This window comes from Pristis pectinata, chromosome 38, assembly GCF_009764475.1.
Source record: "Pristis pectinata isolate sPriPec2 chromosome 38, sPriPec2.1.pri, whole genome shotgun sequence".
In the NCBI taxonomy this organism is placed as follows: Eukaryota; Metazoa; Chordata; class Chondrichthyes; order Rhinopristiformes; family Pristidae; genus Pristis; species Pristis pectinata.
The window spans coordinates 12,265,767-12,291,892 of NC_067441.1; positions in this window are offsets into that span (position 1 = coordinate 12,265,767).

Here is a 26,126-nt window from a genome sequence, read left to right on the forward strand (position 1 = left end):
GTTTAGGGCCAACGCCACTGCCAGCGTGAAGCACAACATAAATTAGAGGAACGGAATTTCATCTGATCTGTCTTAATCAATCTCTATACCGTTTTTATCTTACACCCTCCCCCAACTCTGATATGAAACGAGGCGCCCTTAAACTCTTGACCCTGTTCTGAAGATGGCTGCTAATTTTCCCCTCACATATTATTCTTTACTGGATGACTTCTTCCAGCAATTTATGCTTATGGTTCACATATCATGAGGATAACGGTGGGAAATATAATGGGGTTAAAATATTCAAGTCACAAGGTACCAATCTGTGCGTCAGAAGCTTTGAGTGACCAATTGTCGGGCGATTCTGTATCCCGAGCTTGAATAATCATTATGATGGGATTACCTGTACAGGAATGTTTTTCTGAGGTGCAAATATTATCTGTAGAAAGGCTGTCGATCTGACAATCTCTACCATTGTAAAAATGTAACAGTGATCGTGATGTCTTCCTGCCCCTATGAATTTTGGATCTCGTTGTTTCATACCTGTTCCCGTGCACAACCTGTATCTCTCCTTGAATTGGCAATTGGTAATGGGTTTATTATTCTCACATATACCAGAACACAGTGACAAACTTTGTTCAACAGGCCATCCTTGTAGATCATTTTACATCAGTACATAGAGGTAATACTCTGCAGGCAAGAGTCCGCCATGTGGAGTACAATGTTGATCGATGCGAGGTCATCCACTTTCGAACGAAAAATAGAAGATTAGATCATTATTTGAATAGTGAAGGATTGCAGCATACTGTTGTGCAGAGGGACTTGGGAGTGCTTGTGCATGAATCGGAAAAGGTTGGTTTGCAAGTGCAACATGTCATACAGAAAGCAAATGCAATATTGTCCTCCATAGCTGGAAGTAGTGAATTTAAGAGCAGGGAGGTGATACTGCATCTGTACAGGGTACTGTTGAGTCCGCACCTCGAGTACTGCGTGCATTACCGGTTACTGACTAGGAAAGGTATGCTGGCTTTGGAGGCTGTGCAGAGGAGTTTCAGCAAGTTGATTCCGGAGCTGAAGGTGTTATCGAACGAGGAGAGATTGAGTCGCCGGAGACTATAAATTCCATGAAATTCAGAAGAATGAGAGGGGATCTCATGGAAGCATATGAAAGTATGATAGGATGGATAAGTTGGAGGCAGGAAGATTGTTTCCACTAGTATATGAGACAAGAACCAGGACACGTATACACAAGTTTCGGGGAATAGATTTTGGACGGAGATGAGGAAAAGCTGCTTTTCCCAGACAGCAGTAAACATGTGGAATTCTCTGCTCAGTGATGCAGTGGAGGCGATATTATTATATATATTTAAAGCACAGTGAAATAGATTTTGCATCGTATGGGATTTAAGATTTATGAGAAAAGGCAAGCTGGTGAATCTGAGTCCACGGCCAGATCAGCCATCTACTTAATTGAATGGCGGAGCAAGATCGACGTGCCAGATGGCCGAATCACACTCCTGACTCTAATGTTCTTATGTACAATGGAAAAGCAATAACACACTGCAGAGCATCGCGTTGCAGTTGCAGAGAAAATGCATTGCAGGTTGAAAATAAGGTGCAATGATCATTGCAAGATTGGTTGTGAGTTCCAATGTTCATCTTTGTCTCACAGGAGGCCTGTTCAATAGTTCTATAACAGTGGGACTGATGCTGACCTTCAGCCTGGTGCTGTATGCTTTCCAGCTTTTATATCTTGTGCCGGATGGGATGGCCGAGACAAGAGAATGTCCGGCGAGGGAGCGGTCTTTACCGAGGCTGCTTTACTGAGGCAGGTAGAAGTATAGATGGACAGAAAGGAAACGCACATCAGGCCAGCTGCATCTGTAGAGATCGGAACGGCGTTAACGAATCAGATGAGTGTATTTTCCGATAATTTGAGGAAAAAGATTTCAAGTGGCAGATGGAAGTTAATTCCGGTCGATGAAAGGTGTTGCATGTTCTGTGTCTAATCATGGTAGGGCTACAGGGAATGCTGGAGAATACACTGCTCCAGGTGTGAACGTCCATAGATCCATGAAGATGGCTGCAGGAGTAGAGTAGTTATAGAGTCATCAGCCATAACTCCGGCCCGCAATGTCATCACTGAACTTCTTTCCCCATCCACAGTAATAGCATTTCCCGCACTAACACCGTGTCCTCCAATTTCTTGCCTAATAAATTGTCTGCCTAAATCCATCGTGAACGTAGTGATTGCATTTGAGTCCACCAGCTGCTCTGACAGCGCGTTCCAGCTATCAACATCTCTCTGAGAGAAGAACTGTGCCCTCTGATATTCTTCAAATCTTGTTTCTCTAATCATAAACCAATATATTCTTGCTTCTGTTTCACCTAACCCGGCGAAAGGTTTCTGACTGTCTGTGCCATCTGTGCCTCAATTAAATTTTCGACGTCGATCATTTCATAATTCAGTCTCCTTCGCTCCAGGGAAAAGAAGCCCCGGCCCATTGAATATTTATACAAACCTCAAGTCTTCCAAATCAGGTGAAGAAGGCAAATGGGATTCTTAGCATTACCTGACAAGGTGCAGGTTGTAGAAACAGGGAGATTCATTGTTACTTTTGATGCATTGGTTCGCCCACCGCTTCTTATTTCGTGCGCATTTCAGGTGACTGCTGTGCACGACAGCCGTGACTGCACTGGCTGAGAGTGCAGTCGTGAGACATCAGATTGTTGTCTGGGAAGGAACGTTTCAGTTTTAAGGAGATACTGGAATGGTTGGATTTGATTTCCTTCGAACGGAACAAACAAAGTTGGACATAATAGAGGAATGCTGAGATATAGGAGGAGTGGCTGGACTTGATACCTAGCAACCTATCCCCGTGGTAGAATTGTCACGAACCAGTGGGCATTGGTTTAACGTGAATGCCAACAAGTATCCAGTGAAGTGTTTACATCCTGTCGGTTAACGCCATAATGAATATCCGTAGGTGAAGGCAGAGACACTGACAATAGTTTAGAAGCAGCTGGAAATGCGTTTAAATCGCCAGGGCAGAGATGTTTCCGACAAGTGCTGGTGAATGGGATTCGTACAGACAGATGTTTGCCCGTCGACATCTCATGGTAGGACGAAGGGTCTGTTCCTGTGTTCTATACCTCCAGGACCATGATTTTCTGACATGCGAAGTTGCAGGTAGGGGATGCGACTGATGGGGTGAGCACCAAAAGGGAGCCGTGAGGGATTGATAATCGCAGTTGATTAGTCTGAAGAACGTATAAAAAGAGACGAGTGGCGGAACTTGTCGGACTGGAGAGATGTGAGGCAAAGGTCACAGCAATTGTTGGTAACCTGACATGAAAGGAAATGCTGGAATCCCCAACATGTCAGGAAGCATCTGTGGATACGGAGAGGGCGCCCAGACCTCTACACGGTGCTCAGTCTCAAAATGAGGATCTGTTCCCTCAGCTGAGGATGGGCTTCCTTGATGTATTGTAGAAGGGCAGAATGAGAAAGGACAGACAGCAGCGTATTGCCTGAACAGTTAAACAGCAACTAATCTTTCGAAACAGTCATGAAAATGGAAGGTGCGCTGAGGAAGATTAACGAGGATGTTGCCAGGAATTGAGGGCCTGAGTTATAGGGAGAGGTTGGTCAGGCGAGGAATTTACTCCTTGGACCGTGGGAGACTGAGGGGTAATCTTACAGAGGATCAAAGAGAGTGTTGTTAGGAGCCCAGGTTACTACTTATTGAGTGTCCCTCCAAGGCGCTGAATGGTAGAGTGTGTGGTTTTGTCTGACCACTGTGAATGGGAGTGCGGAGCTTCTATAACTGGAATGCTGCACGTGTCTGACGGAGGATTTAATGGAGCGCTGGCAACTGCAGTCTTGTCTGAAGCTGATCTCCGAACTCGGCCACAGACTGGAGAGAGAGAGAGAGAGAGAGAGAGAGAGAGAGAGAGAGAGAGAGAGAGAGAGAGAGAGAGAGAGAGAGAGAGAGAGAGAGAGAGAGAGAGAGAGAGAGAGAGAGAGAGAGAGAGAGAGAGACATGTCCACCCTCCCAAAACCCTCCACAGACAGTTACATCCCTTTCAATTTTTCTCTATTATTCACACGCCTTTTGTTTATTCCCGCACGATTCTCCACATCTGCCACATGCTGAGATATAACAAAATTATTTAATTACGCTCAACAAACAATCAGGTTTTGTGCCTCAGAAACCTCTTTGCCAATATGTTTCTTTAACGGTCGGAAGCAGCACATGAAGTGAGGTTCACATTGCCGTAAGCCACAATTGGTAAAGTAAATCTTCGAGAGGACGCAAGTATGATCTCTCGGAGTGTGTGTGTGTGTGTGTGTGTGTGTGTGTGTGTGTGTGTGTGTGTGTGTGTGTGTGAGAGAGAGAGAGAGAGAGAGATGATAGACAGATAGACAGATAGATAGATAGATAGATAGATAGATAGATAGATAGATAGATAGATAGATAGATAGATAGATAGATAGATAGATAGATAGATAGATAGATAGATAGATAGATAGATAGAGAGAGAGAGAGCGAGAGAGAGAGACAGACAGACAGACAGAGACAGAGACAGAGACAGAGAGAGGGAGGGAGGGAGGGAGGGAGGGGGGAGAGAGAGAGAGAGAGAGAGAGATGGAGTAATATTATATGCCAGTTCTTGCAGTCTGTGAGGGGAAAGTTTCCATCTGCTCTCTACACTGACCTGTCAATCTGTTTTCCACCTTTAGTCAAGTCTGGAGAGTGGCCGCCCAAGTCTATATGTTTGTGAATATTGCTTGGTCCTCTATCAAATGCTGGGTATTTGACTTCCCAAAAGGCCTCACCTTTCTTTTGTCGGAATCAAATTCTATCTGTCAACGCTGCGCAAGTATCCCCAACTGATCTACATGGTGTTCCAGAATGAGACCGCCTTCCTCGCTTTCCGCAGCGCCACTGATCAGAATCAGGTTTATCATCACTGACATATGCTGTGAAATGTGTTATTTTGTGGCAGCAGTACAAAGCAAGAGATAAGAATTGCTCGAAGTTGCAAAAATAGCACAATGATGCAGAGGGGTAATAACAAAATAGTGGTCATGGGTTGATGGACCGTTCAGATATCAGATGACAGAGGGGAAGAAGCTGTTCCTGCAACATAGAGTGTGGATGTTCAGACTCCTGTTCAGACTCCTGTAATGTGAAGAAGGCATGTCACGGGTGGTGAGCGTGCTTAATGATGTCTCTGTGTCACCCGCAATCTTATCAAACGCACATTACCTCTGCATTCTATTCCAAATGCTGAATTAATATCACTCACAGGACGGGGGCCAGCACCTGTCCCCGTGCACCAATGATCACAAACCGAAACAGAAGGCAAAACGTTGTTTCCCTGCAACAATCGACATTCTACCCCCCAAGGTATTGTCCAATTAGATCGTTCACATTGAATATTGACACTAAATCATTGGCAAGGAGTGCTGTAGTATCAGATGATGTGGAACCTTTGTGAGAGCTTTTGAGGACCCACAAAGGTAAACAAAAATCCAAAATGGGAGTTATGTGCAGGCTTCAAACTAGTCTTCAAGATGTGGGGTACACACTACATCAGGAGATTAAAAAACACTTTAGAAAGGCAATGTTACAACGATCATGGGTGACTTCAATATGCGGGCTGGCTGGGAAAATCAGGATGGCTGTGCCTGCAAGGAAAGGAATTTGTTGACTGTCCACGAGATGGGAGTGTAGAGCAGCTTGTGCTGGAGCCCACCACGGAAGAGGCAATTATGGATTTGGTGTTGTGCATTGAAGTAGACTTCAGATCACTCATTAGATAATACCTTCAGGAAGCTTAATGTGAAGGAACCCATTGGATGGAGTGACAAAAATATCATAGAATTCATCCTGTAGTTTGAGAAAGAGAAGACGAAATCTGATGTATAGTTATTACAATTGAGTTGATAACTAGAGAGGCATGAGGGTGGAGCTGGCCGGAGTTTATTGGAAAGGGAACACAGCAGGAAATATAGCGCAGCAGCAGTGTCAGTACTTTGTGGGAGTAAGTCGGGAGACACGTCAGAATTTCATTCAAAGGAAGCAAAGGCACGCTGAGGGCATGACGAGGCAGCCATGGCCGACATGAGAAGTGTGGGATAGCATGAAAACAAAAGAGAAGGCATGAAATATGGGAACGATCATTTGTAAGTCACGGGATTAAGAAGCATTTAAAAGCCAACAGAGAACATAGAAAAAACTATAACGGAGGAGAAGATAAAATATGATGGTAAAGCAGCCAATACATGAAAGATAATAATAACATGAGGCAAAGAGTTTGCAGATGGTTTACACAGCTTGGGCGAGCGGGTAAAGAAAGCGGGAGATGGAATGAAGCGTCCGGAAGTGTGTGGTCATGCACTTTGGAAGGAAGAATAAAGGTGCAGACTACTTTCTGAGAGGGGAAAAAATTCAGAATTTCGAGACGCATTGGGGATTGGGAGTCCGAGTTCAGGATTCCCTCAAGGTGAATTTGTACATCTAATCGGCAACAAGGAAGACAAAATCCATGATATAAAGAGGACATAAATATAAAGGCAAGTAGATATTGCTGATGCTTCAGAAGATGTTGGTCAGACGGCACTGGCAATATTGTGAACAGCTTTGGGGTCCGTATCTCAGGAAGCATGCGTTCGTCCGGAAGAGATACACAGGCAACATCTCATGAATGAAAGGCTTAACATATGTGGAGCGATTGATGTCCCTGGGCCTGTACTCGATGGTGACTGCATTGATGACACGCATTCCCTGTACGGGTGAACACTTCACAAAGTTGTCTCCTACTCACTAGACACAGGTTCACTCGACAGTGGAAGTCAGAATCTCTGTACACGGGGATGCTGGCTGGACATCGGGTGTTAAAGTACGTACCGGTGTTGGATGGAAAAGGCCAAACCCTTGGCGAAGCTGCTGCCGCACCGAGCTCATGACCCAGGGCCGATTCCGGCTTCCTGTGAGGTCTGTGTGAAGTCCGCACCTTGTCCCCGTGACTGCATGTTTTTCAGCTGGAGGCTCCGTTTACTCTCCATGCCCAATATCAACGGGTTGGTCGGTTCATTGAAACATGTACATAAGACAGAGGGATATAGGTGGCATGCAAGAAGGAGAGCGGTAGAGAATGGAGCTCCGACGAGAATGTGGAGGAAATAAAAGAAAAAGTCAGGTTTAGCTTTAAAAAAGCGTTGTTGTTGGTGGGCGCGGCTCACGTGTGCCGAAGGGTCTGCTCCTGTGCTGTGTCTCTCTCAGAGCGACCCGTATCTGGGTGGAACTCAGATATTTTGTTTGTTAATTAATTGAATAATTAAGGTGAGCGGATATTTAGCTGCTCTGATGAACTGCTCTCTGAACTTGGACTGAGTCACACCATAAATAAACGTGTTCGTGCAGCAACTTAAAGTTAGCAGCATGTCGCCGGACTGCCGACGCATGTATTGGGAATCGCTGTAATTACTGGGATCCGCTTCGGAAAAGGTATAGTCGAGGAAATCGACAACATTCACCGACCACAGGAGAATGAAGCTGCCGGATATGCTGAAGAGTAAGATCACAGACCTCCTCCTGCTCTCCATCTCCGGGTCACTGCTGTTCTTCCCCTTGTTCTGACCCCTCAGCCCCTTACGGACACGGCTGGCTACCAAAACGTGTCTGACTGTCAGAGCGTTGAGGAACAGGATGAACACGAATGGGAGTAAAGGTGTTAGAACGGTATCCAGCCAATCATATCCCACCCATCCGGGATCCGTGTAGAAGTTCGGCTTCGTAATACAGTCCCAAGGTACATTGTTGATCACCCTCCCGGGTTGATATGTAAAGAAAGAAGGGACATTTTTGAAACAGTAAAGAACGCTGGTTGATACGAGAACCACAACCGCAGTTTTCCCGGTGCAATATTTTGTTTTCAGCTTCTGGCAACAGATGGCGACAAAACGATCAAAGGTGAAAGTGACGGTGAACCAGACAGAACAGTCGGTAGCTGTCATTCCCAGGGCAGCGATAAAACTGCAAACGGGGTTGATGTCCAGGAACGTCCCAGGGAAATAATAATAACTGATCCGCCACAGTATGACCTCAGTGACGATGGTCAGTAGATCCGCCGTTGCCATGGCCACCAGGTAGCGAGTGGTGCAGGTGGAGAGGCCGCACTTTCCCCGGGACAGGATGACAATCGCCACAGAATTCACTGGGAGATCAGAGCAAAGAATGGCGGAAGTTAGTGACTGACCGCTCTGTGGGTCTCAGGGCAGGGAATTCAGGGGCATCCATCGCACTTTTGTATGCGAACAGCACAGTTCTTGAGGTACAAAATGTGTAAAACGCGAATTGCAGACTTTGGGAACGCGCGTATTGGAGAACAAAAGGAACGGTACCGTGAGAGCAGTAGGCTTGGGAACAGAGGCATTTTCAACGGATCGCAGCGGGGACCTTGGAAAAATCATTGTCAAATTTCCATCATCCGCTATCAAATTATTCGTGGAACCCGAATACCCCGCACCTTGCTCAATGATAGTGATTATCGCGTTCCATTCCAGCCGGGTTCAAGCACACTCTCCATCCTCATGAGACCCGTTACCACCGCTCCCTCTCCATTTAATTGTTCTCTAGAAACGAGGTCCCCGTCTTCTACTCGAATCCCCGGGTTCCCGCGTTTCCCCACCCAACGGGGTCCCGGTTCCTGCGCTTCTTTCAAATACCGCAAGTTCCATTGGCCGCGCATGATGGATCCAGGGAGTCACAGAGCAACACACCAGGATACGGGCCCTTCGGACCAAAGTATCTATGCCGGACACAGTGTCGACTCACCCAGTCCCAAATTATGCATTCAACCCTTGTGGAAATGGCTGTGGAAGGCCTTGCTAAAGTGGAAATAGACAATATCCACTGCCGTGCCATCATCTAGCATTTTGGTTACTTGTACAAGAAATTCGACAGGCAAGACGTTCTCACGCACAAAGCCATGCTTACTCCTGATATTACTCTTTTATTCCAAATTTTGGTAGATCCTGTCCCTCAGTACTCCTTCCAGTAACTTCACCACTACCCACTACTGATATCCGGCTGACCAGCCTGTAGTTGCCTGGCTTGTCCTTGCTCCACTTTCAAACAATTTCCGTGATACTGATCTGGTACTGGTTTCCGCAATCACTTTGGAATTAGAGGGTCAAAAATAAAAGATAAACAAATTTATTCCACTGTGTATCATCTTCATAAATTAAAAAAAAAACGTCAACATTTTGTTGTGAGATTGACAGAACGATATCGGCCAGTCGAGAAAATATTTTCAACATCACCAATGCCCAAACCCTGCCGGAGTAGCGGAACTTTACTGCTGCACCACCCATCTGTTCCATCATACACAAGACCCAAAATCAAAGGAAGGGAAACGATACCCAGCGATATGAATACCACTTAATATTAATACAAAATTACTTGCTTCATTCGTAGTTACGTTTTGAGCCATGTGTGTGCTATGCTCCTTATAAGCAAAGTATTTTTCAGTCAAAAACAATGGGGTTTTGCAGCCCGGATACAGGTTTACAGTCAGCACAATCCCACCGAGACAGATGTCTTGAGTAAACATCTGTTAACGAATGGGTAAGGGAAGCGTAACACAGAGGATGGACCGCCGGGTGGCGGCCTCTGTCCTTGAGCTGTGATCTTTGGACACGGCATCACCTGTGTTGAAGGGTCCCTGATCAGATACGTTCCCCTTTTCGCTTTCCACCGATGATGCCTGATCCGATGATTGTTTCAGGTATTTTCCAAAGGAGTTATTAACGTGTTTAAATTCAAGTCCAAAGTCGGTGCAGATAATTCAGACATCTGTCTCCTTTTGACGTTATTCTAAATTACAGTATCATTATTCTGAATGATTTGTTGCTTGTTTTTCCTGAGCGAACAACGCCCGCCCTTTATCGTGTCTGACCAAAAACGGACTCTACAGCCAGCAACGTTATCTTTAAACTCACTCTTCACTTGACAGAATCAAACCCTGCTGCACTAGAACTCACACAGTCCCTCATTTGAATCTTTCGATTGGCCGATATTTCGACATCTGCCTCAAACGTGAAGTTTTCCGTGCTTCCTTTCTGAATCTTACTGGGTATCCTTTCATTCGCTGACTTCATACATACTTGCTGGGTAATTTATTAAAATATTTTGGGACCTCTTTAAAATTTGAATTCAAAGAACAACACCAAATAGCCTGGAAAGGTCCGAGCACGCTGTTTCACCGGAGTTTTATTTGACAGCGTTTCATTGATATTTCAACATTGCGTGCGATCAATGCACAAAATCACACCGTCTCCCCCGTTTTCCACTGTGCATCTATTTCAATTGTCGGAATATTTGCTGCCGAGGCCACAGACTAAGGCGCAAGGGAACATGTGAACAAACAAAGAACTTACTCCCGATGTTTTCACGGCATACACTGATATACCTGCATCACGACGCTGTCGGTTACTGAAGGAATCCAAACACCACGCACAGAAAATTGCAAATGTTACCTTGCCTATGTTCTTACCAGGAACACCAATAACGGCAATGATCAAGTAAGATATTTTTCTGACACTGTAAAATGTGACGGGCATGTTGTGTGAGAATCAGTCCGTCTTCCAGCTTCCCGCGATCTGTCTGAAGAAATCTCTGAGACGCTGCGTCTCTACGGCCATTAATTTATACTCTGATGTGTTTCCGCTCCAACACAGTGGAATTCAAAATCGTTCAAGGAAGCTGTCTCTTTAAACACCTAGGAAAACACATTATGTCATTGGAGTTAAATCCCAATTGTGGTAAGATTTGCACAGTTTGTGCCGAAATTGCAAAATCTCAAAGATGAAGCAATGACGACCAGGAAGTCAGTGCAGGTTGTTACGAAACACTCCTAGGCTCACAGCGCGATTTCATATTTGATTCTTGTTGACGTTGTCCATTAATCTGCTCTGCTGATCCTGTCGTCAAACAAGGATTGTTGTCATTGTCATCACAAGGATGTTCTGTTGCTCTGTGGAATTGTCTTCGGTTATAGAACACTCCAATAGAAAGTAAAACAAAACGGGTAGTTTGTATGGCACTATCATTTCCTGAAGAGTCTCAGGCGAATGGAGCATCCAGTCCGACGCAGATCCCAAAGGAATGCAAACCGTCAAAGCAAGTGAGATGCATGAAGTCTCTGAAATAATCAGTCAGCTCCCAAAAAAAGCCACACCGGTGAAAGAACCTAAATCTTCTACCATATAGAATACCCTCTCATTGGTGCATCTATGTAAACTGCCAGAGAATCTGCGATAATCGCATTTGCTCCAAACATCGGATGTATATCTCAAAGGTTTGCAAATGAACACAATTAGTGACGTTGTTGACAGTGAGGTAGATAGTCTTATTTGCCCTATTTCACCACTTGAACTGCACTCTGTTGCAACTGTAATACCACATTCTATTGTTGTTTCTCCTTTTCTACTACCTCGATGTGGAATAAACAAAGCTCTTTATTGTACCTCTGCACGTGTGACGATTATAAACCAATTGGTCGTCGGTTAAGTGATGAAATTTATCAGTTTATCAGAGGAAGGGCAGCTGGACTTCAACATTGATAAGAGTGCCGATTACCTTCCATGGACGAGTAAGACAAGGATATTCACAAGGAGTAATGGGGTTCTCGGGAGTGTTGATGAAGATAAAGGCACGGTCATGGAAGTTTCAAGGAATCTGAAGGTAGGAAGGCAGATCGAAATGGGGTGTTAAGTGCATTCCCTATACTTGCCTTCACTGGCAGAGAAGATCATGACACAATAATATAAAAGAACGATAAAGACGATTAGATTTGAGTAACTATTCTGCTTTCCAAAAAAAAAGAGGGTCGTGATTTCACTGCAAGGATGTAGAGGAGATTCACCAGGAAGGTGCACACGATAGAGAATTTTAGATATCAGGTGGGAAACTTGGATTGTTTTCTTGAAGCGCAGAAGGCATACGGGGTTTGCGTCGACTTTTACAAAATTATGAGCAGAATACATGAGTGGTAGAGGTAAACATTTCTCCATAGCAGGCGTATCTAATACAAAGGACAGACGTGATGTGTAACTGCAATATTCAGCGAAAGTTGAAAGATTTGTCTTTGTTCATTTCACACATGTAATAGACTGAAACAGCGATTCACTTGCATTTGTTCCAGTCTACTGCACTGCATTAGGTGTTCACAATGTTGTCTCTCCGAAGTTAGAGAAACAGAAAACAAAGTGGATGAGCCCTCTGCGGAACGCATGTGTTCAGCCCGCACGGATGATCCTCAGCTACGAGTTGTTTAACACTTCAATATTTAATCCACTGACGTTCCGAATATTCTTTCTGTTTAGGGCCAATTCCACTGCCACCGTGAAGCACAACATAAATTAGACGAACAGAATTTCATCTGAGCTGTCTTAATCATCTGCATATCGTCTTTGTCTTACACCCGTCCCCCAACTTTGATTTGAAAAGAGGCGCCCTTGCACTCTTGACCCTGTTCTGAAGATGGGTGCTAATTTTCCCCCACATATTATTCTTTACTGGATGACTTCTTCCAAAAAGTTCTGCTTCTAGTTCGTATTTTATAACAACCTGTATCATGAGGATGACGGTGGGAAATATAATGGGGTTAAAATATTCAAGTCACAAGGTTCCAATGTGTGCGTCACAAGCTTTGAGTGACCACGTGTCCGGGGAGTCTCTCTGCCGAGCTTAAGTTATCATTCGGAAGGGATCACCTGCAGAGGAATGTCTTTCTGAGGTGCAAATATTTTCTGTAGAAATCCTGCCGATCTGACAACATCTCCCATTGTAAAAATGCAACCGTGCCCATGGTGTCGACCTGCCTCTATGAATTTTGTATTTCCTTGTTTGACGTTTGTATCCGTGCACAACCTATGATGCTTCGCAAGCATCATTTTCTTAGTAATGTTTTTTTTTTGGAACAGTAAAGTCACTTCACGTCTGCGACACAGCGGCTCTTTCTGAGTTACAACGGACTAACACTGTCCAAGTCCCTACCCTTCTGTCCACAGACTCCTTCTGCCCCAATTTCTGAGACACCTTGGCGTGACCCTTCATATCGATAATGCCTCTGGTAGAGTCCATTGTATTGTTCGGTTTGCGTTGTTAAGGAGAGACAAAATCACTATTGACATGCAGAAGGCGCTTTCCATCACTGGCTCACTCCTGAGATCAGTTGAGCTCATCCCGACGAGAAACAGGCAACAAATGAAATATTTCATTCCGTAGAGACTGGGAACCGATCCATTGGATGGATTTTGGAGAGGACCAAACTGTCAATTTTAATCGGATCCAAGGGAAACAGCAGCGACATATGATGCGTTTCGGCTTCACAGAAGCATACACCGATAGTTGAGTCACGTGTGTGAAAACATATTTGTTATCATTGATTAATCAGAGAGTACCACAGCAAGGAAATATCCCCTTCGGCCCGACTGGTCCATGCTGACCATAGCATTCTTCCTGCTAGTCCGAGTTGCCTGCGTTTGGCCCATATGACTCCGAGCGCCTCCACCCCATGTACCTGTCCAAATGCCTCTTGAATGTTGCAATTGCACCCGCATCGACCACGTCTTCTGACAGCTCACACCAGATACTCACTGCACACTGTGCAAAGAAGCTGCCTCTCAGGTCACTTTTTAACCTCTCTACTCTTATATTGTATCTGAGCCCTCTCTATTTGATCTCCAAAACCTGGGGGACAATACTGCGACCGTCCATCTTATGCATACACCTCGTGATCTTCTAAACTTCTGTGAGGTCACCTCACATTCTCCTGCGCTCCAATGAATATAGATCCGGCGTGGAGAAATCTCTCCCAATAACTCAGGCCGTCTCGTCCAGACAGCATCCTCGTAAATCTCTTCTTCAGCCTCTCCAGCTTGACGATGTATTTCCTATAACAGGATGACCAACATTGTGTACAATACACCAAGTGCGGCCTCACCAAGGACCAATATAATTGCAACATAATGTCACTACTCCTAACCACGAAGGACTGACTCATGGTATTCGTTTAATATTTTCTGTTCCAGTTGTTAACCCTCCAGTTCCAACCCACAATGTCCGCACATTTCGCATGCTGAGGGCACCATCTTGTGTCCGCAGAACGTACTTGAATGCATCACAAGTCTCATCTCTCCGTTGGCTTAATAATGATCATTGACTCATGCAGCATGTAGTCAGGTCCTTCAACCCACCACATCCATGCCGACCAGCAAAATTACACTCAACTTCGTCCTGCACTGATCCAATTTTATTCTCCAACAGTCCCATCAACTGACCCGATTCCAGACCATTGGCTCTAACCATATCCCACATTGCACCAATGACAATAAAATAGACACCTCGTAACTTCCACAAACCGCGTGTTCCACGCTGGTCTGGCTCGTAGAATCAGACAGAACCATGAGCAGTACTTCGGCTCACTGTGTCTCCGCCAGACATCGTTCAGAATTGAATCCTAATCTCTAGACTTGTGAAGCAGCAGGTCTTCTTGCTGCGTTAATGTGCGTTCTATATTGCTTCTCCTGTAACTCGGCGGCTGCAGCGGCTCACTGAACCTTGCAGGTGAATAGATGTTGGCAATTGGCTCCAATGCTGAATTTTCATAACAACATAGAACAGTACAGCACAATACAGGTCCTTCGGCCCACAATGTTGTGCCGAACTTAAAACCTCGCCTAAGACTACCGAACACATCCCTCCCACATATCCCTCTATTTTAAATTCCTCCATATGCTTATCTAGTAATCGCTTGAAATTGACCAATGTACCTGCTCCCACCACCGCCCCAGGCAGCGCATTCCTTCCCTCAACCACTCTCTGGTAACAACCTTCCTTGATATCTCCCTTGAACTTCCCACCCATTATTTCAAATCCATGTCCTCTTGTATTGAGCATTGGTGCCCTGGGTAGGAGGCGCTGGCTGTCGACTCTATCTATTCCTCTCAATATTGTGTACACATCTATCATGTCTGCTCTCTTCTTCCTTCTCTCTGAGGAATAAATCCCTAGCTCCCTTAGCCTCTCCTCATAATGCATACTCTCCAAAACAGGCAGCATCCTGGTAAATCTCCTCTGCACCTTTTACAACAGTTCCAGGTCCTTACTATAATGGGGCGACTAGAACTGGACACAGTACTCTCGGAGTGGTCTAATCAGAGTTTTATGAGCTGGATCATTACGTAGCGGCTCTTAAACTCGATCGCTCTACATATGAAGGATGACACCCCATAAGCTTTCTTAACTACTCAATCCACCTGTGAGGCAACTTTCAGAGATCTTTCTATATGAGCACCCAGATCATTCTGCTCCTCCACACTAACAAAAATCCTGCAATTAACTTTGCCCTCTGCCTTGGGATCTGTCCCTATAAAGTGTACCACCTCACCCTTCTAAGGATTGAAGTCCATCTGCCACTTCTCAGCCCAGAGCTGCATCCTATCAATGACCCACTGCAATCTTGGACAATCCTCTAAACTATCCAAAACACCACGAATCTTTGTGTTGTCTGTAAATTTGCCAACCAACCCTTCTGCCCCTCATTCGTCATTAATGAGAATCACGAAAAGCAGAGGTCCAGGAACAGACCCTTGTGGGACAACGTTCGTCACAGCCCTCCAAACTGAATGCAGTCCCTCTACCACAGCCCTCTGCTTTTCATAGGCAAGTCAAATCTGTTTCCACATAGCCAAGCTCCCCTGAACCCCATATCCTATGACCTTCTGAAGAAGCCCACCATGCAGAACTTTGTTAAATGCCTTACTAAAATCCACATGGACCACAACTACTGCACTATCATGGTAAATCTATCTGGTCAAATCTTCAAAGAACAATATCAGGCTTGTAAGATATGATCTGCCCTTCACAAAGCCATGCTGGCTGTTCCTCATCAGACCATGATACTTGAAATGCCCATAGATCCTATCTCGAAGAAACCTTTCCAACAGTTTGCCCACCACAAACGTAGACTCACTGGTCTATAATTCCCTTGACTATCTCTACTACCTTTTTATTGAATACGAGGATACATTTGCCACCGTCCAATCTCCCGGTACCATTCCCGTGGAACACGAGGACTCAAAGATCCTTGCCTCGCGAAGCAGCCTGGGGAATATTCCGTCAGTCCCCGGGGACTTATCTATCCAAATATTTTCTAACAGCTCCAACACATCATCTCTCTTGATATCAACTTGCTATAGAACAATAACCTTATCAACCTCAACGTAATCAAGGCCCCTCTCCTTGGTGAATTCTGAAGAAAAGCATTCATTTAGGACCTCACCCACTTCAGCTTCCAGGCATATCTTCCCACCTTTATCCCCAATCGGTTCTACCTTTACCCCCGTCATCCTTCTGCTGTTCACATGTGAAAAATGCCTTGGGATTTTCCTGAACCCTACTCAGCAAGGCAGTTTCATGTCCCCTTCTTGCTCTCCCTAGCCCCTTCTTAAGTTCCTTCCTTGTGACCCTATATTCCTCGTGACCTATCTGAATATTGCTGCCTATACCTCATGTATGCTGCCTTCTTCCTCCTAACTAGCTGTTCCACCTCTCTTGTCAACCATGGTTCCTTCACCCTGCCATTCCTTCTCTGCCTCACTGGGACAAGTTTATCCATAACATCGGGCAAGGGATCCCATCTCCATCGTACATGTCGCTTCAAAAATGTCATCCCAATTCACTCTCGCAAAGTTCTGGCATTCTGGCCTCATAATTTGCCCTTCCCCAATTAAATATTTTCCTTCTTCTTTGCTCCTATCCTTGTCCATGACAATGCTAATTGTTAGGGAGCGGTGGGCACGGTCCCCCAAATGCTCACTCACCGAGGTCTGTCTCCTGACCTGGTTCATTACCTCATACTAGATGCAATGTGGCATTCTCTCGAGTCGGCATGACAACATGCCCTGACAGGAATCCGTCCTGGACACACTTAACAAACGCTGCCCTGTATAAACCTTTGGTCCTAAGCAGGTGTCAATCAATATTTGTGAATTTGAAATCTACCATGATAACGACCTTGTTATTTTTGCACCTTTCCAAAATCTGCCTCCCAATCTGCTCCTCAATATCTTTGTTGCTACCAGGGGGCCAATAGAATATTCCCAGAAGAGTAACTGCTCCTTTCTTGTTCCTAACTTCCACCCATACTGACTACATTATCCACCCTTTCTGCAGCTGTAATAGTATCCCTGACCAGTAACGCCACCCCTACTGTTATTCTCCCCCACCCCATCCCTTTTAAAACACTGAAATCCAGGAATATTCAGTATCCATTCCTTCCCTGGTGACAGCCAAGTATCTGCAAAATAAGACGACAATATCATAGTTCTATGTATTTATCCAAGCTCTCAGTGCATCACCCTTATTCCTGATGCACCTTGCATTTAAGTAAATGCACTTTAGCCCATCCACCTTACTACTTTTATACCCTATTCTCTGCTTTTCCTTCCACAAAGCCTCTCCATATGTTAGATCTGGCCTTAATCCATCCACTTCTTCCCCTGACCTGTCTCTCTGGTTCACATACCCCTTGAAAACTAGATTAAACCCTCCCGAACCACACTTGCAACACTGCCTGTAAGGATTTTGGTCCCCCTCGAGTTCAGGTGTAACCCATCCAATCTGTAAAGGTCCCACCTTCCCCAGAAGAGATACCAATGATCCAAAAATCTAAAACCTTGCCTTTGCACCGACTCCTCAGCCAAGCATTCATCTGCCATATCCTCCTATTGTTAACTTCACTACAATGTGGCACTTGCAGAAATCATGAGATTGCTTCACTTGATGTCCTGTTCTTCAGCCTTCTGCCTAGCTTCCTAAATTCACTTCTCAGGACCTCATCCCTCTTTCTACCTATGTAGTTGGTACCAACATGTACCACGACATATGGCTGCTTTCCCTGCCGCACAAGAATGCTGTGTTCCTGATCAGAGACATCCTGGACCCTGGCACCTGGGAGGCAACATACCATCCGGGATTCTCGCCCATGTCCACAGAAACTTCTGTCTGTTCCACTGACTATCAAGCCCCTATCATTTTTGCCCTCCTCTTCTGCTCCCTTCCCTTCTCAGCAGCAGGGCCAGTGCCAGTGTCAGAGACCTGGCTACTGCCGCTTGATCCCTGTAGGCCACCCCCCTCAGCGGCATCCGAAGCGGTATACCAATTTTGAGGGGATAAGCCTCTGTTCATTCTACCTGTTCCATTTCTCTTTCTCTTCCCTGACAGTAAACTATCTATATGCATCCTGGACCCTAGAAGTACCTGCTCCGGGGGACGGGGGGGCGTAGTGACTGCCTCCAGATGCACAGCATCTACATAACTCTCCCCCTCCCTGATGCTTCGCAGTGTTCGAAGCTGCGGCTTGAGCTCATCAATTCTGAGAAGAAGCTCCTCCAGCCTCAAGCACTTACTGCATATGTGATCACCGTGCACCACAGCACGGTCCACCAGCTCGCTCATCATGCAGCTGCAGCACATCGCCTTGCCCTCCATCTGAAATATTATTTTTCTTACTTAGCTGTAGTTTACTTAAAAGTTATAACAATAACAGTAAACCTTACATTTACTTACAGGCTACTCATCAGTGTTGTTGCAGACGTCTTCCACCTCTTGATGCCGAAGCTTGTTGTGTCAAAGCCACTCACTCTGACTCTGTCCACTCCGACAATAGCCGCTACAGTATGGCCGCTCCGCTTGACACGACCTCCTTTTTATTGGCCCTTCTAAATTAGCCCAGACCTGTGAGGGACCCACTGCTCCTTAGTATCTCAGCTCCTGATTCTCTCCTAAGTGAGAATTCTAACTAACAAAGGGTCATTTGTTCCTGTAATTTGTCCGCCCTGTGGAGGAGAGTGGCAGAATCGGGCAGAATTAATAGGAATTAATGTACAATTCAATGGCCCACGCTCGCTTTCGTGTCCAGCTGGGCACTTATTAGGTATTTGGAATCGGCGGGCCAAAGGGCTTGTTTCGGTGTTGTCACCTCTCCATAGTTCCATTGTTGCTTCAACGGGAAACTCGACATCATAACACGTGAGTTATGCCAACATGACCAATAATGGACTGTATCCCGAGCCTCACCATTGGTATGGCAGATTAAAACATTTGTTGTTCTGTCATTCATCAATGTGCATAATTTATCTTTGTCGGATTTGCTCCTGTTCAGTTCGGACTTCTGATTTATGTCGTGGGCTGGCAAACAGAGAAAGGTCCTCATTTACTCAAATGTAAACAGTCGTTTGAACTTCAGTTATGGGTAAACGTTTCGAAATATTTTTCGGAGAAGATTAGTAGTCATACGGAAGTAGATGAATTGCTTATGGTAACATAGCACCGATTTGTCAGGTCAAGTCGTGTTTAACATATTGTTGAAGGAGTTTTCAGTTGAAATAACAGAGGTAGTTGTTCCAGGTCATGCAATCAGTGTGGTTATACGGCGTTCCAGAAAAGCTTTGATCAGGTGCCACATAACAGGGTTATCGGAAAGGTGGAAGTACATGACTTAAATATACATTGATATTATGAGCACTGAAAGGGACGGGAAAATCGCAATTTAGCCTATCAACGGGTAGGAAGGGGGACATTGGTCTTCTTTGGGGATCGATGTTACTGTCACAAGCATTTTAGCCATCTGAAATTTGGGGCACTGGTCACAGAAAGGAGCAGGGCATTTCCATGGACATGCTGGGCAATGAGACCCATCTCTCTGCGGCTTGCTGGAATGGCTTGGGATGGGAGACTCTGCTGTGAGGGGTTTGAGATCAGGCACTGGCCATGGATGGGATAATACACACGACCGTTGCTCCTCTCAGATAAGGCAGTGAATTTGAGAGACTGCAGCCCGGTCTGGAGACTCTGCGGCCGCATCTTAGTTGCGCTTAGGTCGCGGCTTTATTTATGAACTGAAGCTCTGAGGTGAGTGGATATTTCACCGCACTCTTCATCTGCTCCCTGAACTTGCACTGAGTGACCGCGTAAATAAATGTGTTCGTGCAGCAACTGAGATTCCTCAGCAAAAATCAGACAGCTGAAGATCCATTGACAACTATGGAGATGTTCCTGCTCCTGTGACCTGATAATAGAGGACTTCCACACAACAGACGTCAGCCACAAGAGGATGAAGCTGCCGGGTATGGTGCACAGAAAAACCACAGACCTCCCCATGCTCTCCATCTATGGGTCACTGCATTTTTCCCCTTTGCTCTGACCCCGCAGCTCCTTACATACCCGACTGGCCATTTCAATGTGCCTGACTGTCAGAGCGTTGAGCAGGAGGATTAGAGTGAAAGGGATGAACGGAGTTAAAACCTTATGGAACTATTCAAATGCCACCCACAAAGGTTCAGATAATACCTGCCTATAATTGCACAGAAACACGGTATATTGTTGATGATTTCTCTGGGTTCCTATGTGAAGTTGAGGGGGAGGTTTTTCAGACAGAGCAGAATGCCGATTGCTGTTGGAACCGCAGCCGCAGTTTTTCCGGGTGCAATATTTTGTTTTCCGCTTCTGACAACAAATGGTGACAAACCGATCGAAGGTAAATAACTTGAATGGTCATATGTGCACGCGTGATTCGAAGATCTAATGACAACCACATATAGTATGCTGAAATATATTGAAGCACCCAAAAGGCGTTCATACCAGTGCCCGTAACATACAGTGCTGGCATGTCCAGATCCCGATACCTTACTAAAATAGCCCAGTCCTCTGTTCCCAGTGTTAGCCCTCGCTTCTCCCTCTTCGTTGAGACACTTATCTCTGTAGGTGCCGGGGTGACGCTGATCTCTATCAGTGCCGAAGTGGGTGCTCTCGCTGAAACTGCGAGAACTATGTAAAATAAACGCTTGTTAAATGAAGAGGAAAATCCTCCGGTGACACAATCGGCCCCACTGAAATGAAGTTAATTGTGTTCCATAAAATGACACTAACACGTCCTGTATTTGCAGATTGCCGGATCAACATGAATGGGGATAATGCAACAGGCTTGGTGTAGGCCGGACTTTACATCCAACGCTCAGAGCACTGGAGAGGTCTCTGATGGAAATTAACAAGTATTTGCAGTAGTACTTTGGTCTATGATGAAGGAGAAAGAGAGCACATTGTACTAACTCGAACAATGTTTCACCTGGATGGACTTCGACTGTATGAATCAAGTTCAGCGTCAGAATATCAAAAGTGGCTGTGGAGCAAAAAGTATCAAGCTAAGGTCAACGATTTAAGGACGGAAGAGGTTGCAAGAGAGGGCGAAGAAATGGTAGATGGAATACAGCGATAGGAAGGGTGGGGTTATTTATTCACAGGAAGAATAAATATGCTGGTTATTTTCTAACTGGTGAGAAAACTAAAAAATCAGAGGTGCCAATGGATATTGGAGTAGCTTAAGGTTAATGTACAGGTTAAACCGGTAGGAAAGAAGGAAAATACAATGTTATCATTCATTTCGAGAGGACCAGAACATAAGAGCAAGGATGTACTGCTGAGGTTTTATCAGGCATTGGTGAGACTGCATTTGGAATTTGCGAGCAATTCTGGACACCGTATCTAAGGAAGGATATGCTAACCCGGAAAAGGGTCCAGAGGGGGATCACATGAATGATCCCAGGAATGAAAGGCTTAACATCTATGGGGCGTTTATATCTTTGTGCCTGTATTCAATGAAACGCAGAAGGATGATGAGTTACTTTGAAATCTACCGGATACCGAAAGATCCAAAGAGTGGACGTGGAAAGATGTTTCGATAAGTGCGAGAGTCTATGATCCGAGGGCTCAACCTCAGATTGAAGGGACGTCCCTTTAAAACTGAGATGATGAGGAATTTATTGAGCCAGAGGGTGGTGACTCTGTGTAATTCGTTGCCAGAGAGGGTATGTTTAAGGCAAAGATTGATAGAGGATTCATTGGTAAGGTGATTAAGGGTTACGGGGAGAAGGCGGGAGAATGGGGTGAAAATGAGCCATGATTGAATGGCCGAGCAGACTCGATGAGCCGAATGGCCTAATTCTGCTCCTATATTTTATAGTTATGATCCGATACCAATTGCATGGATATTAGGCAGGAATGAGGGAGAGTTAATTGGAGACAGCTGTTCTGGGGCAAGTCCACATCTGACGCGTGGAGGATGTTCAACGACCAACTACACAGAGTACAGGAGAGGATTTTTCCTGTAGGAAGGAAGGACAAACAGGACAAGAATGGCAAAGGAACCTGGGATGATGAGAGAAGTGGTGAATTTATCAAGAAGAAAAAAGCAAGCATGGTTAAGTTTTGGGAAGCGAAAATTAAACTGAACGCTGGAGGATTTTCAAAAAGACAGGGAAAAATCTCAGATAGGGAAATAGGAGAGCCAGGTGGAGCCACAGCAGCCCTTGGCAAATAGCTTTAAAGAGGATCCCAAGGTATTTTATTCATGTATCAAGAGCAAGAGGATATCAGTGGAGTAGGCAGGGCCACTCAAGGATAAAGAAGGGAACATGTGCTTGGCAGGCGAAGGATGTGCGCGAGCTCCTGTATGAACACATTGCGTGGGTATTTACCGACGAGAAGAACGTGGAGAATAGTGAGATCAGTGGGAAGCATACTCATATTCTGAGGCATTTTCAGATAAAGAAAGAGGTAGCGTTGGGTATCCTTGAGAACGTTAAGTGGGGTAAGTTCAGAGGGTGAAAAAGTCTTTTACCAGGATGCTGCCTGGATAAGAGAGCATGGAGAACTTAGGTTCTTTTCTCTGGAGTGCAGGAGGTTTAGGGGAGACCTGACAGAAGTTTATAAAATTTTGAAAACCCCAGATAAAGCAGGTAGCTAGTAACTTGTTCTCAGAGCCGAAATGTCTAATACAAGACGGCATGCATTCAACGTGAGGGGGAGTAAGTTTAAAGGATATGTAGAGGGACAAGTTATTCACGCTGAGAGTGGAAGATGACTAGAATGCTCTGCACGAGGGTGGTGGTATCAAATACGACAGAGAAGTTTGAGAAGCTATTAGAGAGACACATGAATGTGAAGAAAATGGAGGGATATGTGCCCTGTGTAGGCAGAACTGATTAGTATTGTTGGGCGATTAATTGCTAGTTCGGTACAACGTCGTGGACTGAAGGACCCGTTCCTGTGCTGTGCTGTTATCTGTTATATAATCAAAGTTTTATATGCAGAATGTGATACATTTTATGAGGGGTAATAACGGTAGCACAAACGCCAAGAATGGTAAAGCCTTCGTAAATACTGAGAACAGATAGATATTTCTGTAAGGAGCCCCCCTTAAGGGAACAACGCTGAAATAGTCATACTGGATGCATGTATTTATAATAGAAGAGACTGTAGGTCATGACACATATTTAAAGGCATTTTGTTGGCAATAGCTAGGAAGCTGAGTGCTGTTCCGGTCAGCACACGAGTGTAAGGACGTGATTCTCTGGAGGGGTGGACAGAAGATTCAGTTGGATGTTGCATGGGGTGAAGCGTTTTAGTTATGAGGAGGGACTGCATAGACTGGGTTTGTTTTCCTTGTGGCGGACGAGGCTGCGGGGTATCCAAGGAACATAATGTTATGAATGGCACACATAAGGGAGGTAGTAGTACTCTTTTCCTGATAAAAGAGATGTCTGAGACCAGAGGGCATATATGAATGCGAAGAGTAGGAAGGTTGCAGGGTATCACACGATTTTTTATTCACCCGGTGAATAGTTACAATCTGGAATGCACCACTTAAGAAGGTAATGCAAGGAACGTATACTCTCAACATTTCAGACGTATCTCGACAAACGCTTGAATCGGCAAGGCACAGAAGGGTACAGAGTAAGTGCAACGAAATGGGAGAGTTTCAGATTGGTGATCGATAGTCGGCATTGGTATGTGGACTGAAGGGCCTTTTTGTGTGACGCATGGTTATTTGACTCAATGATATCGCCGAGGGCAGTCTCCTGCACCCGTGGGCTGTGTGACACATACAACGGACGAACTGTTCTGACAGTGGTCTGTGATACAGACATAGTGAGCGTTCCGCTTCAGCTATGATCTATGACACAGGTGCATTGTGCATGACCTCTGGTCTCTAATGTACACTTCGTGTGCCAGGTCTGCTTTTCCTCTGGTTACTAATATAAATGTGGTGAGGGAGCTCATTCTTCTCCGGCGCCTGTAAATCAGACAAACTGGAGACATTCGGCTCTCCTTAATGATCTGAAGGTGTCCAGCTGACGGACAGTTAACGAGCTCCCCCTTAAATGAAGATACTCGGAGACACAAACTCTTAGTTGAAACATAGAAGGCGCGGTTTATATTAACAGGATCACAGAACATTCGGTACAGACTGCGGAACACTATCTACTGTGCAAATCGCCGCTGCTTTCAAAATAAACGTTGCTTATATTCAGATAAATTTACACATGGTGCATCAGTCTTGCTTTCCGTACACTTCACAATAACAAAGGTCATTCGGCAACCAAATACATGAAAAAGAATGCTATCCTATCCCGAGAAAGAAATATTCAAGGACTGATTTCAATATCGATGGAGTAAAGGAATAGCAGAACAATTAAATAATTAATTTGTTTATATCTTCACCACCGGAATTGTCAACAACGTCAGTATTGGTATTGCTGTGAAGATGGGAAAAGATTTGGTTAGCCGACATTTGCAACGGTATAGCCATAGAGTAGCCACTTGTGGAATATATTGAGGAATTCCGATGGGCGCATTACAGGACGGATGTGGAGGCTTTGGAAAGACCACAGATGGGGTTCACCAGGAGAGAGTCATATCGTTAAATAGCACGGAATCAGAAATCAGAACCAACTCATCCATGCCAATAAAAATGCCGCCCAAGCCAGTATTATATGCTTGTATTTGGCCCATAATCCTCCAAACCTTTCCTGTCCATGTACCTGTCCAAACGTATTTTAAGTATTGCAAATGTACAAGACTCTACAACATCCTCAGTCGACTCCATGGACCCACCCCTGCTGGTGTGAAAAAGAAAACACTTCTCTCACGTCCCATTCAAATACTTTCCCTCTCACCTTAAATCTATGTTCTCTCGTTTCAAATTCCTCTTCACTGGGAAAAAGACTGTGACCATCCAACTTATCTATCACTTCATGATTTTATGAACACCCAGCCTCCTGCACGCCACAAGAAAACGCCGCAGTTTACCGAGTCTCTCCTTATACTTCAAACCCTGCAGCCCCATAACATCCTCTGGAATCTTTTTTGCATGCTTTCTAGTACAAAGACATCCTCCTGAAACATGGGTGAAGAGAACTGCACACAATACTCCATGTGTGGTCTCACTAACGGCTTGCACATTTTCAAAATGACCTCACACCTCCTGTACTCGACGCCCTGACGAATGATGTCAAGCCCTTTCAGGGAACTATATTCAATGGAATGCAAAAGTTTGGGCACGCCAGTCAAAATTTCTGTTACTGTGAATAGTTAAATGAGTAGAAGATAAACTGATCTCCAAAAATCATAAAGTTAAAGACGAAACATTCTTTTCAACATTTTAAGCAAGATTTAGTCTATTATTTTTGTTTTGTACAATTTTAGAGTGAGAAAATGAAAGGAACACCATGCAAAAGTTTAGGCACCCCAAGAGATTTGAGCTCTCAGATAACTTTTACCAAGGTCTCATATCTTCATTAGCTTGTTAGGGCTATGGCTTGTTCACAGTCATCGTTAGAAAAGGCCGGGTGATGCAAAATTCAACGCGTTATAAATACTCTGAATCGTCTAATCTTGTCCCAACAATCAGCAGCCATGGGCTCCTCTAAGCAGCTGCCAAGCAGATGCCGACAAAGCAGGAGAAGGCTATAAGAAGATGGCAAAACGTTTTCAGGTAGCCATTTCATCAGTTCGTAATGTCCACAATGGACTACCTCAACAGGAAAAAGCTGAAGGTTTGCCATGGGCCTCACAATCCCCCGACCTAAACATCATGGAAAATCTGTGGATAGACCGCTAAAGAACAGTTCATGGAAGACGGCACAAGAATCTCACGGAACTAAAAATCTTTTGCAATGAAGAATGGGCTAAATGTCCCCCCCCCCCCCAAAACTAGAGTTGAAAGACTCT